Source organism: Halichoerus grypus, chromosome 14, assembly GCF_964656455.1.
Source record: "Halichoerus grypus chromosome 14, mHalGry1.hap1.1, whole genome shotgun sequence".
Classification (NCBI taxonomy): Eukaryota; Metazoa; Chordata; class Mammalia; order Carnivora; family Phocidae; genus Halichoerus; species Halichoerus grypus.
In genome coordinates this window covers 81,119,146-81,133,576 of record NC_135725.1, presented here as the reverse complement: position 1 = coordinate 81,133,576, position 14,431 = coordinate 81,119,146, and the positions used below count along the sequence as shown (strand labels likewise).

General features: G+C 40.9%; 1 long non-coding RNA gene across 1 annotated transcript in view; it reads right to left on the bottom strand.

The window, feature by feature from the left end:
• Positions 1-1,743: 1,743 nt before the first annotated feature.
• The window catches only part of LOC118545496 (uncharacterized), an 87,250-nt gene continuing 74,562 nt past the window's right edge, over positions 1,744-14,431 (bottom strand). Inside the window, exon 3 of the long non-coding RNA XR_013443827.1 lies at positions 1,744-1,853. This is a non-coding gene — a long non-coding RNA (uncharacterized LOC118545496). The remainder of the gene's footprint in view (positions 1,854-14,431) is intronic.

Sequence of the window (14,431 nt, the reverse complement as noted above, 5' to 3'; positions counted from 1 at the left end):
TCGGGCTCTAACCTGGTGCCATAACCTACTGGGTTTAGTGCTGCTTAAGGTCAGTGATGCAGGGACCAATTGGCTTCATCAGTGTGGAGCAGTGGTTCTCAACCAGGATGACTTTGCACCACACCCCCTGCCCCCCGCCCTGACCCCAGGGACATTTGGCAATGTCTGAAGATATTGTTGGCTGTCACAGCTGGGAGGCGGTGGATGCTACTCACATCTAGTGGGTAGAGGCCAGGGATGCAGCTAAACATCCTACAATGCACAGGACAGCCCCCGAAATAATGATCTGGCTCAAAATGTCAATAGTAATGAGGTTGAGAAACCGTGGTGTAAAGTTCCTTTGGACTTCATTAAGGAAGAAACACTGGGGAGTCAACATGCATAATACCCAGTGGCCTATCCCCTAGGGAGAGTCCCTGATGGGAGTCAAGAGCCTTAAACTCACCTCTTACTCCTGGAACATTCACAGCTAAAACAGAAGTAGTTCCCTATACTGGACACTAGAGGGCAGGGGTTTCCAAAGATTATACTTCTCCAAAGCAACTGCAGTGATTAAAAACATTCCTCTCTGGATCTGGTAAAGACCACACATTTGTAGAAATAGATATGAATAAATGCAAATAGCTGTAAGTATCTAAAGAATGTGGCTGTGAAAAATCAGCCAAAGTTAGAACATACTTTTAGTGAGCTGACTGTAACTGTTCAGAATAAAACGTGGTTATGCTAGCTAGGTATTTTAGTTACAAATATTTTGATTGCTGGGGTGCCAGGGTGGCTCAGTTGGTTAGGTGTCTGATTTAGGTTCAGGGTATTATCTTGGGGTCCTGGGGTCAAGCCCTGTATCAGGCTCTGTGCTCAGCAGGGAGTCTGCTTGTCCTTCTGCCTCTGCCCCCACCCCCTCCGGCTAATGCACATGCTCTCTCTCTCTCAAATAAATAAAATCTTTAAAAAAATATTTTGATTGCAAGGAACAGGCATCCCCCTTGAGCTGTCTAAATCTGAAAGGGAGATTTTTGGGAGGCTATTTTTTGGGATGGAAAGTTCCACTGAATACAAGAGAGAGTTGATAACCAGACAGTAGTATATTGAAGCTGGTTTATGCCTGCTTGTTTCCCAACTCCCTGTGCAGGGACTTCACCGTGGTAGCTTGATACGGGCCACGCTGGGAGTACTGACACCATGGGAATCAGCAAACCCTGGAAATCAGGGCTCTTTTCCCTTTCCTTTTCCATTTTTCTTTTTTAGGAGTTGGTTGTGTAAAAATTTTCCAGCACATCACTATAGCCAGGACATGAGCAGGAGCCAGGGAAGTTCTAAGGGCTTCAACAGCTAAAAATTGTGAACTTTCCCTAGGGGTCTGTCAGTATGGCTCAGCCCCAACTATTTCCAGACTCAGGGTTTCTTTTCTTTTTTTTTTTTTTTTAGATTTTATTTATTTATTTATTTGACAGAGAGAGAGACAGCGAGAGCAGGAACACAAGCAGGGGGAGTGGGAGAGGGAGAAGCAGGCTTCCCACTGAGCAGTGAGCCCGACGTGGGACCCTATCCCAGGACCCTGGGATCATGACCTGAGCTGAAGGCAGATGCTTAACGACTGAGCCACCCAGGCGCCCTCTTTTTTTTTTTTTTTTTTAAGATTTTATTTATTTATTTGACAGAGACACAGCGAGAGAGGGAACACAAGCACAGGGAGTGGGAGAAGGAGAAGCAGGCTTCCCACGGAGCAGGGAGCCCAACGTGGGGCTCGATTCCAGGACCTGGGATCATGACCCGAGCCGAAGGCAGACGCTTAACAACTGAGCCACCCAGGCATCCCTGGACTCAGGGTTTCTTCCTTCAAAACTTTCAAATTCCTGGAAAAGAAAACACACACAGCACAGCATCCACTCCTGCTCCCTGCCACTGTGCCATAGGGCAGGCTTACCAGAGGATGGATTACACTGCGGGGCAGTTCTCAGAGAAGGACGTATTGTGAGCTGGGTAGATGCCTCTCACAGTGTCTATTGCACGCCACTTACAGCTGTCTAGCTGTCAATCACTTCTTCCCACATATCTAAAATATTCCCTCCTACCATGATCCAAAAACATGAGGCACTACCCTAGCACAGCCCCCTCTCCTAAAAACAGACTGCAGAATCCACGGATAACATCAGAAGGCCGGGCTTCTCAGAGTCCTTTCTCCAGATAATAACTATGTCTCCTTTGGTTCCTTAGAGAACCCATCTGACTATTCGGCAATCTGTAAAATAAATGGTAAGCTTAGCTCACACCTGAAACACACTAGAGTCAGGGTGAGACACAAGGAAGGAAGAGGGAAAAAGTTATAGCAACACTTGTTTAAAAGAAGGAAATGATGGTTATATATGTTAAGAAAGAAAAAAAGAAGAAGAAGAATGTAGCAGGAGGGGAAGAATGAAGGGGGGGAAATCGGAGGGGGAGAAGAACCATGAGAGACGATGGACTCTGAAAAACAAACTGAGGGTTCTAGAGGGGAGGGGGTTGGGAGGATGGGTTAGCCTGGTGATGGGTATTGAGGAGGGCACGTTCTGCATGGAGCACTGGGTGTTATGCACAAACAATGAATCATGGAACACTATATCTAAAACTAATGATGTAATGTATGGGGATTAACATAACAATAAAAAAAACTAAAAAAAAAAAAAAAAGAAGGAAATGATGGTTATCTGCTCGAGAGGCATTTCCTTACTCTGGAACTCAGTGGGCCTCTGCTGTAGGTTTCCTATAAGGGCTAGGCACAGTCTATCCATCATCCCATTCTACTGTGGATTCTCTCAACTATGTAAGATAGGACTGGTCATAAGAGTCCAGTGTCAGGGCAACTGGCCTGCAAGCTGGACGAGCTGGGGAGCTTTCTCTCGTCCAGGATCCCACTGAAGGTCACTGCTTTTATTTATATTATCAGGCAAATGGGAGGCAACATGTGTGGGGCACTGCCTCCAAAATCCAAAGTAGCCCATAGGAGTTATGCCTCTCTCTTAGATGTAGGGGGTATAAAGCCCTGGTTCTCTGCATCCTAGAATTACCTGGGGAGCTAATATTGATGCCTGGTTCTGACCCCACAGATTCTGATTCAATTGGATGGGCACTAGGACTTTTAAAAGCTTCTTAATCTCAGGAAACAAACTGAGGGTTGCTGACCTCTTCGACCTCAGCCGCAGCAACTTCTTCCTAGAAACATCGCCAAAGGCAAGGGAAGCAAGGGCAAAAATGAACTATTGGGACTTCATCAAGATAAAAAGCTTTTGCAAAGCAAAGGAAACAGTCAACAAAACCAAAAGACAACTGACAGAATGGGAGAAGATATTTGCAAATGACATATCAGATAAAGGGCTAGTATCCAAAATCTATAAAGAACTCATCAAACTCAACACCAAAAGAACAAATAATCCAATCAAGAAATGGGCAGAAGACATGAACAGACATTTCTCCAAAGAAGACATCCAAATGGCCAACAGACACATGAAAAAGTGTTCAATATCGCTCGGCATCAGGGAAATCCAAATCAAAACCTCAATGAGATACCACCTCACACCAGTCAGAATGGCTAAAATTAACAAGTCAGGAAATGACAGATGTTGGCGGGGATGCGGAGAAAGGGGAACCCTCCTACACTGTTGGTGGGAATGCAAGCTGGTGCAGCCACTCTGGAAAACAGTATGGAGGTTCCTCAAAAAGTTGAAAATAGAGCTACCATATGATCCAGCAATTGCACTACTGGGTATTTACCCCAAAGATACAAAAGTAGGGACCCGAAAGGCTACGTGCACCCCGATGTTTATAGGAGCAATGTCCACAATAGCCAAACTGTGGAAAGAGCCAAGATGTCCATCAACAGATGAATGGATAAAGAAGATGTGGTATATATATACAATGGAATATTATGCAGCCATCAAAAGGAATAAGATCTTGCCATTTGCAACGACGTGGATGGAACTGGAGGGTATTATGCTGAGCGAAATAAGTCAAACAGAGAAAGACATGTATCATATGACCTCACTGATATGAGGAATTCTTAATCTCAGGAAACAAACTGAGGCTTGCTGGAGTGGGGGGTGGGGTGGGAGGGATGGGGTGACTGGGTGATGGACACTGGGGAGGGTATGTGTTCTGGTAAGCGCTGTGAATTGTGCAGGACTGTTGAATCTCAGATCTGTACCTCTGAAACAAATAATGCAATATATGTTAAGAAAGAAAAAAAGAAGAAGAAGAATGTAGCAGGAGGGGAAGAATGAAGGGGGGGAAATCGGAGGGGGAGAAGAACCATGAGAGACGATGGACTCTGAAAAACAAACTGAGGGTTCTAGAGGGGAGGGGGTTGGGAGGATGGGTTAGCCTGGTGATGGGTATTGAGGAGGGCACGTTCTGCATGGAGCACTGGGTGTTATGCACAAACAATGAATCATGGAACACTATATCTAAAACTAATGATGTAATGTATGGGGATTAACATAACAATAAAAAAATTTAAAAAATAAAATGAAAAAAAAAAAAAACTGAGGGTTGCTGGAGTGGTGGGGTTGGGAGGGATGGGGTGGCTGGGTGATAGACATTGGGGAGGGTATGTGCTATGGTGAGCGCTGTGAATTGTGTAAGACTGCTGAATCACAGATCTGTACCTCTGAAACAAATAATACATTATATGTTAAAAAAAAAAAAAAGAAGAAGATAGCAGGAGGGGAAGAATGAAGGGGGGGAAATTGGAGGGGGAGATGAACCATGAGAGACTATGGACTCTGAGAAACAAACTAGGGTTCTAGAGGGGAGGGGGGTGGGGGGATGGATTAGCCTGGTGATGGGTATTAAGGAGGGCACGTTCTGCATGGAGCACTGGGTGTTATACGCAAACAATGAATCATGGATCACTACATCAAAAACTAATGATGTAATGTATGGTGATTAACATAACATAAAAAAAAAAAAAAAGCTTCCCAGGTAGAGAGGATTCCGGAATATGGTGGACTAGGAAGCACCAGGAATCTGTCTCCCCACCTAGACAACAATTGCACTGGCAGAATCTGTCTGACGTAACTATTTTGGAACTCCGGAGCCTACTGAAGGCGCGCCACTTCCTAGGGAGGGCTTGGATGGTACACTAAGGTTACTTTTGGTCAATTTCAGCTCTTAGCACAGTAGCAGCCACCCCTTCTCCACCTCCAGCCATGTGGCAGGCTACGGTGTACATGTTCCTGGCAGCTTGCAGGAGCCAGAATGGGCAAAAGGGACCCTGTCCTCCACATATCAGGGGTCTGTGCTCTGATCACGAATTGCTGCTCATGATCACAGAGGTGCAGAGAGAGGCGGGCAGCTATAGTGGCTGCACCTCCCCCACTGTTGCAAGCCCCTCCCCCTTCAGTTGAAGTGACTGCCCGAGGATTTAAAGGGCCAGCACTCCTTTTCTCTTCATTTTTCTCTTTTCCTCTTTTGGGAGCCAGAGTGGGAGATTCAATAATGACTACATATACAGGAAAATTATTAAGTGACCATGCATACCCAGGGAAAGGCTCAGAAAAGACCTCAGAAGGCCTTAAATTTACACCTTACGCTGATCCTTGGCTCAGAGACAGCTTACAATAATCAAAAAAGCAAAAACAATAAATGAAAACAATAACAAAAACAGTTAACCTTGGGGAAAAAGGATAATCTGACTTCCAGACTTATCCCAGTATTAGATTTAAATGTCCAGTTTTCAACAATAACAAAAAATCACAAGGCATACAAAGAAACATTAAAGTATGGCTCATTCAAAGGAAAAATAAACAGAAACTGTTCCTGAAAAAGGCCTGATGGCAGATATACTAGACAAAGGCAACTGTTAACGATGTTCAAAGACCTAAAAGAAGACATGGGGAAAGTCAAGAAAATGATGTATGAACAAAATGGAAGTAACAATCAAAGAGAGAAAAAACCAAAAAAAAAACCAAAAAGAAATTCTGGAACTGAAAATTACAATACCTGAAATGAAAAATTCATTAGAGGGAGTCAAAGGCAGATTTGAGCAAGTGAAAGGAAGAGTCAGTGACCTGGAAGATATAGGACAATAAATATCATGGCGTTTGAGGACCAGAAAGTAAAAAGACTGAAGAAAAGTGAACACAGCGTAAGAGACATGGGACACCATCAAGCGGAGCAACATACACATTGGGGGCATCCCAGAAGGAGAGAAGGGAGAGAATATGTGAAGAAATAATGCCAAAAACATCCCAAGTTTGATGAGAGAGATGAACGTAGACATCCAGGAAGTTCAATCAACTCCAAGTAAGATGAACTGAAAAAGACACACATTGAGATACATTATAATCAAACTTTTGAAAAACAAAGATAAAGACAAAGAGAATCTTGAGAACAGCAAAAGAGAAATGACTCATCACATACAAGGGATCCTCCATAAGATTACTGGCAGATTTCTTGTCAGAAACTTTGGAAGTCAGAAGGGAGTCTTGCAGGGTGAAATGAAAGGACACTAGACAGTAACTCAAAGACATACGGAAAAATAAAGATATCCATAAAAGTAAATACATGGACAATTATAAAAACTAGTATTGTAACAATGGTTTGTAACTCTAGTTTTTGCTTCCTATGTTACTAAAGAGACTAATACACTTTTTAAAATTACTAGTCTAAAAGCTAGTATTATAACTTCAGTTTATGACTTCAAATTTTGTTTTCTACATAATTTAAGAGGCTAATGCATTTAAAAGAATTACTAGTTCATGTTTTTTGGGTATACCATGTATAAAGATGTAATTTCATGACATCAACAACCACAAAGAATGGGGACAGAGGTGTAAAGGAACAGAGTTTTGGTATGTTATTGAAGTTTAAGATGGTATCAATTCTAATTTGAGTATTATAATTTCAGTATGTTCACTGCAATCCCCACGATAACCACAAAGAAAATAGCTACAGAATATACACAAAAGGAAATGCAAAAAGAATTTAAATATTTCATTACAAAAAATAAACACAAAAGAAGACAGTAATGCAGAAAATGAAGAACAACAACAAAAAAGGGCTATAAGGCATATAGAAAACAAATAGCAAAATGATAGAAGTAAGTCCCTCCTCACAATAATTACATAAAGGTTAAACCTTTATTCTTATGAAGTGGCTAGGATGTTCAAGGTCATGGAAAACACCTACCTAAGTGACTAAATAAATGTTTTTTCTGTTCCCTTTTTAAAAAAAAATTCTTGTGCTGTTTCCCTGTTTACTGTAACCACACCTTCTTAATAGTAAGCTGTCTCAAACACTTCCTGAGAGTAGATGGGCTTTCAATATTATTATTTCAATATTATTATGCCTGTTCATGCCTTACCATCTTATTTGTCCAACCAGAGGACAATGTACCCCCAGGCTTCCCACTCTTTCCCCTCCTCTGGAATGCCCCCAACTTGGAGAGACTGTCATAATGACAGAGTGTGAAAACTTCTGAATGTGGGTGGCTAAGGTGGCTTCTTTTTTTTTTTTTTTTTTTAAGATTTTATTTATTTATTTGACAGAGAGAGACTCAGCAAGAGAGGGAACACAAGCAGGGGGAGTGGGAGAGGGAGAAGCAGGCTTCCTGCTGAGCAGGGAGCCCCATGCGGGACTCGATCCCAAGACCCTAGGGTCATGACCTGAGCTGAAGGCAGATGCTTAACGACTGAGCCACCCCGGTGCCCCTAAGGTGGCTTCTGATTGCAGTTTAAATGTAAATGGATTTTCATTTCCTCTCTTTTTCACATAAGATGATTAACATTGATCTATCCTTCATTTCACTGACCTTTTCTTCTAGAGTATACAATCCATTTGTAAGCCCATCCACTAACATCCTCATTTCAAATACAGTACTTTCAAAGTTCTAGAATGTCCATTTTTAAACAGCTTTCCTCTGTTCATTTGTTTTGACCAAGTTTTCCATTAAATCCTCAAACATTTTTATAATAGTTCCTTTAAAGTCCTTGGTTACCACTTTGAACATCTGATTTATATTGGGGTCTTGTTCTCTTCAGTATGGGTCACACATTCCTGTTTCTTTGCATGTCTAGGAATTTTCCAAAATGTATACCTGACATTATAGATGACATGTAGAGACTCTGGATTCTGTTATTTTCCTCTAAAGAGTGTTGATTTTTGTTTGGACAGATAGTTAACTGGGCTGGACTCAAATTCCAAACTCCATTTATCCTGCAGGGAGCATTGGCGGAAATTGCTCAATTTCAGATGTTGCTATTTCCTAGGGAAACTGCAGTTTTTCCTAAGCATGGACAGTTTAGTTGTCCTCCAGGGTTTAAGTCAGAGTTTCTATGCAGATTTTGGGGTACCCCATTCTGTGTTTTCCTCTTTCTGTTTTCTATATTATTTTTTAGCCTCCTTTACATGTATGAATTTCATCCTCTGACTGCTCAAGTCTTTCTCTGTGAGTTCTAGCCACCCAACTCTGTGTGAATTGGGAGGTAACCTCAGATGAAAAGTTGTATAAATGTAAATTTTACCCAATACACTTCCCTCCTTTCAAGGATCAACTAGTTTTGTTCCATCTCTTTTGCCTTCAAATAGTTTTATTTAATTTTTATTTTATTTTCCCTTCCAGGACTTATGACTGTCATCTATGGGAGCATTAGTCTGGTATGATCTACTTTCCTATGACTCAAAACATTCTAATTCTGTATTAATTTAATTATCCTTCTTCACCATCCCCATTTTTTCTTCTAGGAAGAATGGAGATCAACAGAAAACTTCTAACATTAATAATAGATTTTATTTCTTTTATGGATCATGTATGGTATGTAATATTTAGGTCACTGTAAACCATTGGTGAGTAGTAATGGCTTAATTATTAATTTCTTAATGGTGTCTTTCAATGAGCAAAAGTTTTCTAATTATAATAAAGTATAATTTATCATTTTTTTAGTTGTTGTTTTCTGTCACCTTCTAAGGGACCTTTATCTATCCCCAGGTTAGAAAGATATCCTATGTTTTTCTCTAAAAGCTTGTGGCTTTAGCTTTTATGCTTACCTCTATAATTCATTTTGAATTAGCTTTTGGTATGTGTCAGATACACACAACATAGGTGAGTTGCAAAACCTTGAGTGGAAAAAAAAAAAACCCAAATGCAAAGAATACATGCCATGCAATTCTACTTATATGAAGTTCTACAGCAGGAATAACTCCGCTATGGTAATAGAAATCAGAACACCGGTTTCCTGGATGGGAGAGAGTAGTGACTCAAAGGGGCACAAGAAAAAAGTTACTGGGGTCATGGAGATATCCTGTATCTTAATTGAAGTGGTATTTACATAGACATGTACATGTGTAAAAAACCCAATGAGCTATACACTTAAATTGCATGTGTTTTACTTCATGTAAATTGTACTTCAATTAAAAATGTATTATAAAAAAAATCCCAAGTAAGGAAAAGAACTTCAAGGATCCTGTTTTTTTCCCCTAAATGGAACAAAATCTAGTCCCTTGGTAATGACAAAGAGAAGCTACTGGCATATGAATTGTTATGATTGCAAGTATCTAATTCTTTCATCATCAAAAGAGAATCTGATGACATCATCATTCCCAGAAGACTGAAATAATAAACAGGCGAACTGGGCAGTGCCGTAGAACCAATACCGGGTTATCTGATTCATGATTTTTCAAAGGTCTCAGAATGTCCTGCTTGAAAACTGCCCACTTGAGATTTTCCACATGTCTTCTCAAACCACCATACTGTAAATGTTAAGTCTCTAAGGAAGAAACTATATAAAAGTCCTATGTGATCTTAGGAAAACAAAAGGTAAGAGTTTGTCCTTAATTTCAACCAAACTAAGCCACATTCAATTCCTTTTCTGCACACAATTTTGTAAGTGCATAGACTGAGTATCACAAAGGAGCTTTATAAACTTCATGGCAAAATTCCAAGGTCAAAGTACAAATAATCTAAAAATTATAGTTCAGCCTCTAGCCCATACTGGGAATCAATTTTATATTCAAATACTTTTGAGGAAGAGCATCTATTTTATGCTGTTATTGGTCCTATCACCTATCTTGGAATGATCAACTTCATAATATTAATTCATTAAAAGTAAGTTCCTTCACAACTATGCCCCTCCTTAAAGTCCAAGTAAGTATTTTCACAATTATCTCTTTTCTCTGACACCCCACCCTGTAAGTTAGGCCGGGAAGTGGCATTTGTATTTTGATTTTCTGTAGGAAAAGCCCTGTGCACTCTAGAAAACACAAATGAAGGTTATAAAATCTCTTGCATCAAGGCCAGCTTAGACCAGCTAATGTCCTAGCTAGCTCCCACAAAAAGTGCCTCCACAGACTCAACTCTATTTTCATATAGAGAGACATCCAAGGACCAGATGTGCCTCAAATCCTAGCCAATATCTATTAAATCAGCTGGTTTAAGTCATGGAGAATCACAAATTCAACACAGCTTACTCTGTATACATCGTGTACCATTGTGCTATATTTAATCTACTTTTATCTGTTTCTTTTTCCTCTCAGGAAAGGATGAAATATGGAAGAAAAATAATTCAATTGTTATTATTTTTATTGTTTCTATGGGCTTTGCACAGACAGTATCATTTCAGGTAATTTTTAAAAATTAATGAATATTTTATTCTGGGGTTTGGTGAGGATCTAGTTTGTCAGAAAGGTGATAGGCTAACCCCCTGAATAAATAAGCATCCAAATGTATCAATCCAATATGCCCAGAAATATCCAGATGGCATTCAAATATATCAGCGTAAACATAACCTTCAGCATAAAAGTTCTTTGTTTCTAATGTGATCAAAGCTAAACATAATTTTGGTAGGCTCATATGTGTGAGGAGAAGCAATGTTAAGCTACCAAGATAGTGACCATGTAATTATGGCAGTTAGCAAATGTTAGAGAAACTGCCATTTTTAAATAGGTGGCATCTTTAAGAAACATCCCTAATATTGGTGACTTCCGGCACTATGTATGGTATCTGCCCTCCACATAGTTACACAAGTAGAAAGAATTCATTGGCAATTAGCAAATTCCATTGTTTCAATGATATTAAGTTAGTTCTTCTTTCATTTGTAGCTCAAATAATTAGGTTTCCTTTTTTTTTTTTTTTTAAAGATTTTATTTATTTGTGAGAGAGAGAATGAGAGACAGAGAGCATGAGAGGGAGGAGGGTCAGAGGGAGAAGCAGACTCCCTGCTGAGCAGGGAGCCCGATGTGGGACTCGATCCCGGGACTCCAGGATCATGACCTGAGCTGAAGGCAGTCGCCTAACCAACTGAGCCACCCAGGCGCCCTAGGTTTCCTTTTTTTAAGATATAGCATATGAAGTCCTTAACTGCAGTAATTTTTTTTTATCATGTTCATTACTGTATCTCTCTACAACCAATAATGTTGGCACGTAGTATGTGTCTTAGTCTGTTCGAGCTGCTATCCCTCTGTGCTCTCTCTCTCTCAAATAAATAAATAAAATCTTTAAAAAAATTAAATGTGGAAACCCTTTGTATAAGTTTAAAAGTAATATAATTATTTTTGTTTATCTTAAGCACAAAGAAACTACAGAAGATACACCGGTGCCGGTAAGTCTTATTTACAAATATGCTATGACCTCTTCTTTGAGGACAAAACCTGTTGGAGGGCAGTGGGGTACCTGCAAGTCCTTGGCTCCTGCAGGCAGGGTAAACCAAAGTAATTTTCCAAACATATGCTGGAGATGCTCGTGTAAGGTCAGAGGACTAGGAGTACTAGGAGTGAGAAGTGGTTAGGGGAAACGTGTGATGGGAGCCAGAACCCAGCTTCCAGGAATCTTGGGTCTTTTAAAGCTCTGGGAAATCACACAGGAGTAAAGTTTTGGTTAAAAGATTCAGGAGATTGTTATTAACCACAAGCCACCTACAAAATCATACTATCAGAACGTACGCAGAGAGGAAAACTTCCTTAAAGATTGTGCAAGACCCCAAATCATAATATGTTCTTCAGTTTCTCCCTGCAGTCATGGGAAGCCACATAGTGAAGTGAAAGAAACTTTCTTTCTGATGCTTGTTGTGTGGAAGGGCCTTATGGCTCTGGTGGGTCCATGGTGCACAACACTCTCACCAGGACCGTGACTCCCTATGTGGGTGAGCTGCTCTGTGCATGAAAATAATACAATAAGATGGTTTTCATGGGCAGGGTATGTTTCCCCTCTACAGAGCCATGGCTAACAGGGGGCAGTAACTCTCAACCACCTGAAAACAAGAGGAAAACCCCTAGACAAAGGTGGGAACATGCAAGGGAAGGCTGCTGCAGCAGAGGCTGGGAGAAAGAAAGATTTAATATGTTTCCTGGTAAAATGTACACAATGCAACACAATCTAATGATCGCTCTATCATTAATATTAGCTCTCCTTAGCATCAGGCCTTACACATATGGCCTTAACACACTAATTCTCAGCATCCAAAGGCTTTGCTGTCAATGAGGCAGGTGCCTGTGTAGAAGGCCATGGTCTTAGTCACACCCTGGACACTGCAGTGCTCACTCATGACATACAGCTCAGCTCCACAGCTGCCCAATCCCCTCCTGAACTCAGCCCAGGATCAACTCTCCAAAGATAGGCTAGCTAGGGGGCCGTTAGAGTGTATAGCAAGGAGGAAGTAAGGACTCAGGCCCAACTATTTGTCTTTCCACCTGCTGTGTGACTATGGACAAGATAATAAAAACTCTTTGTGCCTCAATTTCCTTATCTAGTAAAATGAGGATAATAATAATGACAAGAATACCTATCTCATAGAGGTGGATTAAATTAGATAATACTTAGGAAAGTATTCCATAAGTACTAGCTATTAATGATGGGAATCTAACCTCATCCAGCAGGTTAGAGTATACTTCCCTTAAGTAGGGATATTTAACACGAGACCTAAAGGCTATGTGGGAATTAACTGGTTGAAGTTGTGGCGTGTTTAAGGAAATTTAAAGAGGCAAGTGAGTCTGGAAAACTGTCACTGTGGGGCTGGGTAGGAGACGTGGCTGGAACAGTGTGAAGGGTCAGATCATGCAGAATGTCATGGCCATATACGGAATGTAGATGTGATCCTCAGGACAATGGGAAGCCACCGAACCCTGTTAAACAGAATAATGATATGGGAACACTGGAGCTTCAGAAACATGACAGTGGAAGCACAGTGGACATATGGAGAATGGGTTGAAAAAGGCCAGTGCAAGGACAGGCAGAGGGGATCAGAGCGTTAATCATGGGGGATGGGAATATGGAGGCTCATACTTCTGCCTTGCCAATCCAAGTGATAAGGCAACATGTGAAGGGGACCTACTTTGGGGAAGACAGGATGATTTTCACATTAAATATCTTGATCTTGTGGCATCGGTGCAAACTTCAAGTAGAAGACTTCAGAACACAATTGGATGTCTGGGTCTTAAATTTCTGGGAGAAGTCTAGCTGCACATACAAATCTGAAGCCACAGGAAAATGCCTGCACGCAAGTTAACTGATCAAATAGAAAGCCTAGGCGAAACCCTTCAAACCAAGGCTCCTGAGCAGATAGGATATTTAAGGCCAGAAAGTAGGGTTATAATTCCGTTGCAATAAAAGGGGGGAAAATCAGTGCTCAAGATAAATTTGGAGGCAAGGTGGCAGAAGATTGAGGGAGCTTTCATGTGATGACAGCGATTTCTCTATCAATGAGAAGAAGGAGAATGAACATTGTGGAAACACATAAAGGTTTCTGGGCAGCCCAGAGACTGTTAAGTCGAGGTAAGAAATCATGATTTTCCATGCCACTCCCATCAAAGTTCATCATTGGTTTTCATACTGCTTCATGCTTATCTTGCACTTTACATCATATTATAACATAGCCCATGATTTGGTAGACACTCAGTTACCTCAAACTCAAATAGATACAGTGTGATTCTTTGCATTATTCCTCCTGATAGGTTTGTGGATACTCAATCAAAAGAATTAGAGCTATCAGACTGGTTTTCTCCCAGGTAAGAATTCCAAATCAAACACATGTGAGATTGATCCATAGATTGTTCAGAAGTTAACAGATGGCAACAATACTCCAAATGGCATTCCAACTGTTGGATGGCAGATGGATCTTTGATTACATTTTAAAAAATAAGCAGTGGCCAAGATGCATTGGGAATGGACATTAGGGCCTACATCCTCCATAAATAAGAGTGTGGAATGACAGAAACCCAAAGGCCCTAATGACAGAAACCCAAAGGCCCTAAAATAGCAGGTCAAAGTGTGAAGGGTATATCAGATCTTTTGGTTGATTCTCCTCATTTCACCAATGAGGGAACCAAAGCCCAAATCAGATAGATGGGCCATCTGTGCACTTTTCACTTTAATATGGTGACTTTCCTCTGGCCTCTCTGCCTCCCTCTTCTTACTACACCCACCTGTCTTTCTCCCTGGTGCTGCAGGGTTTCAGGACTTGTCCTAATT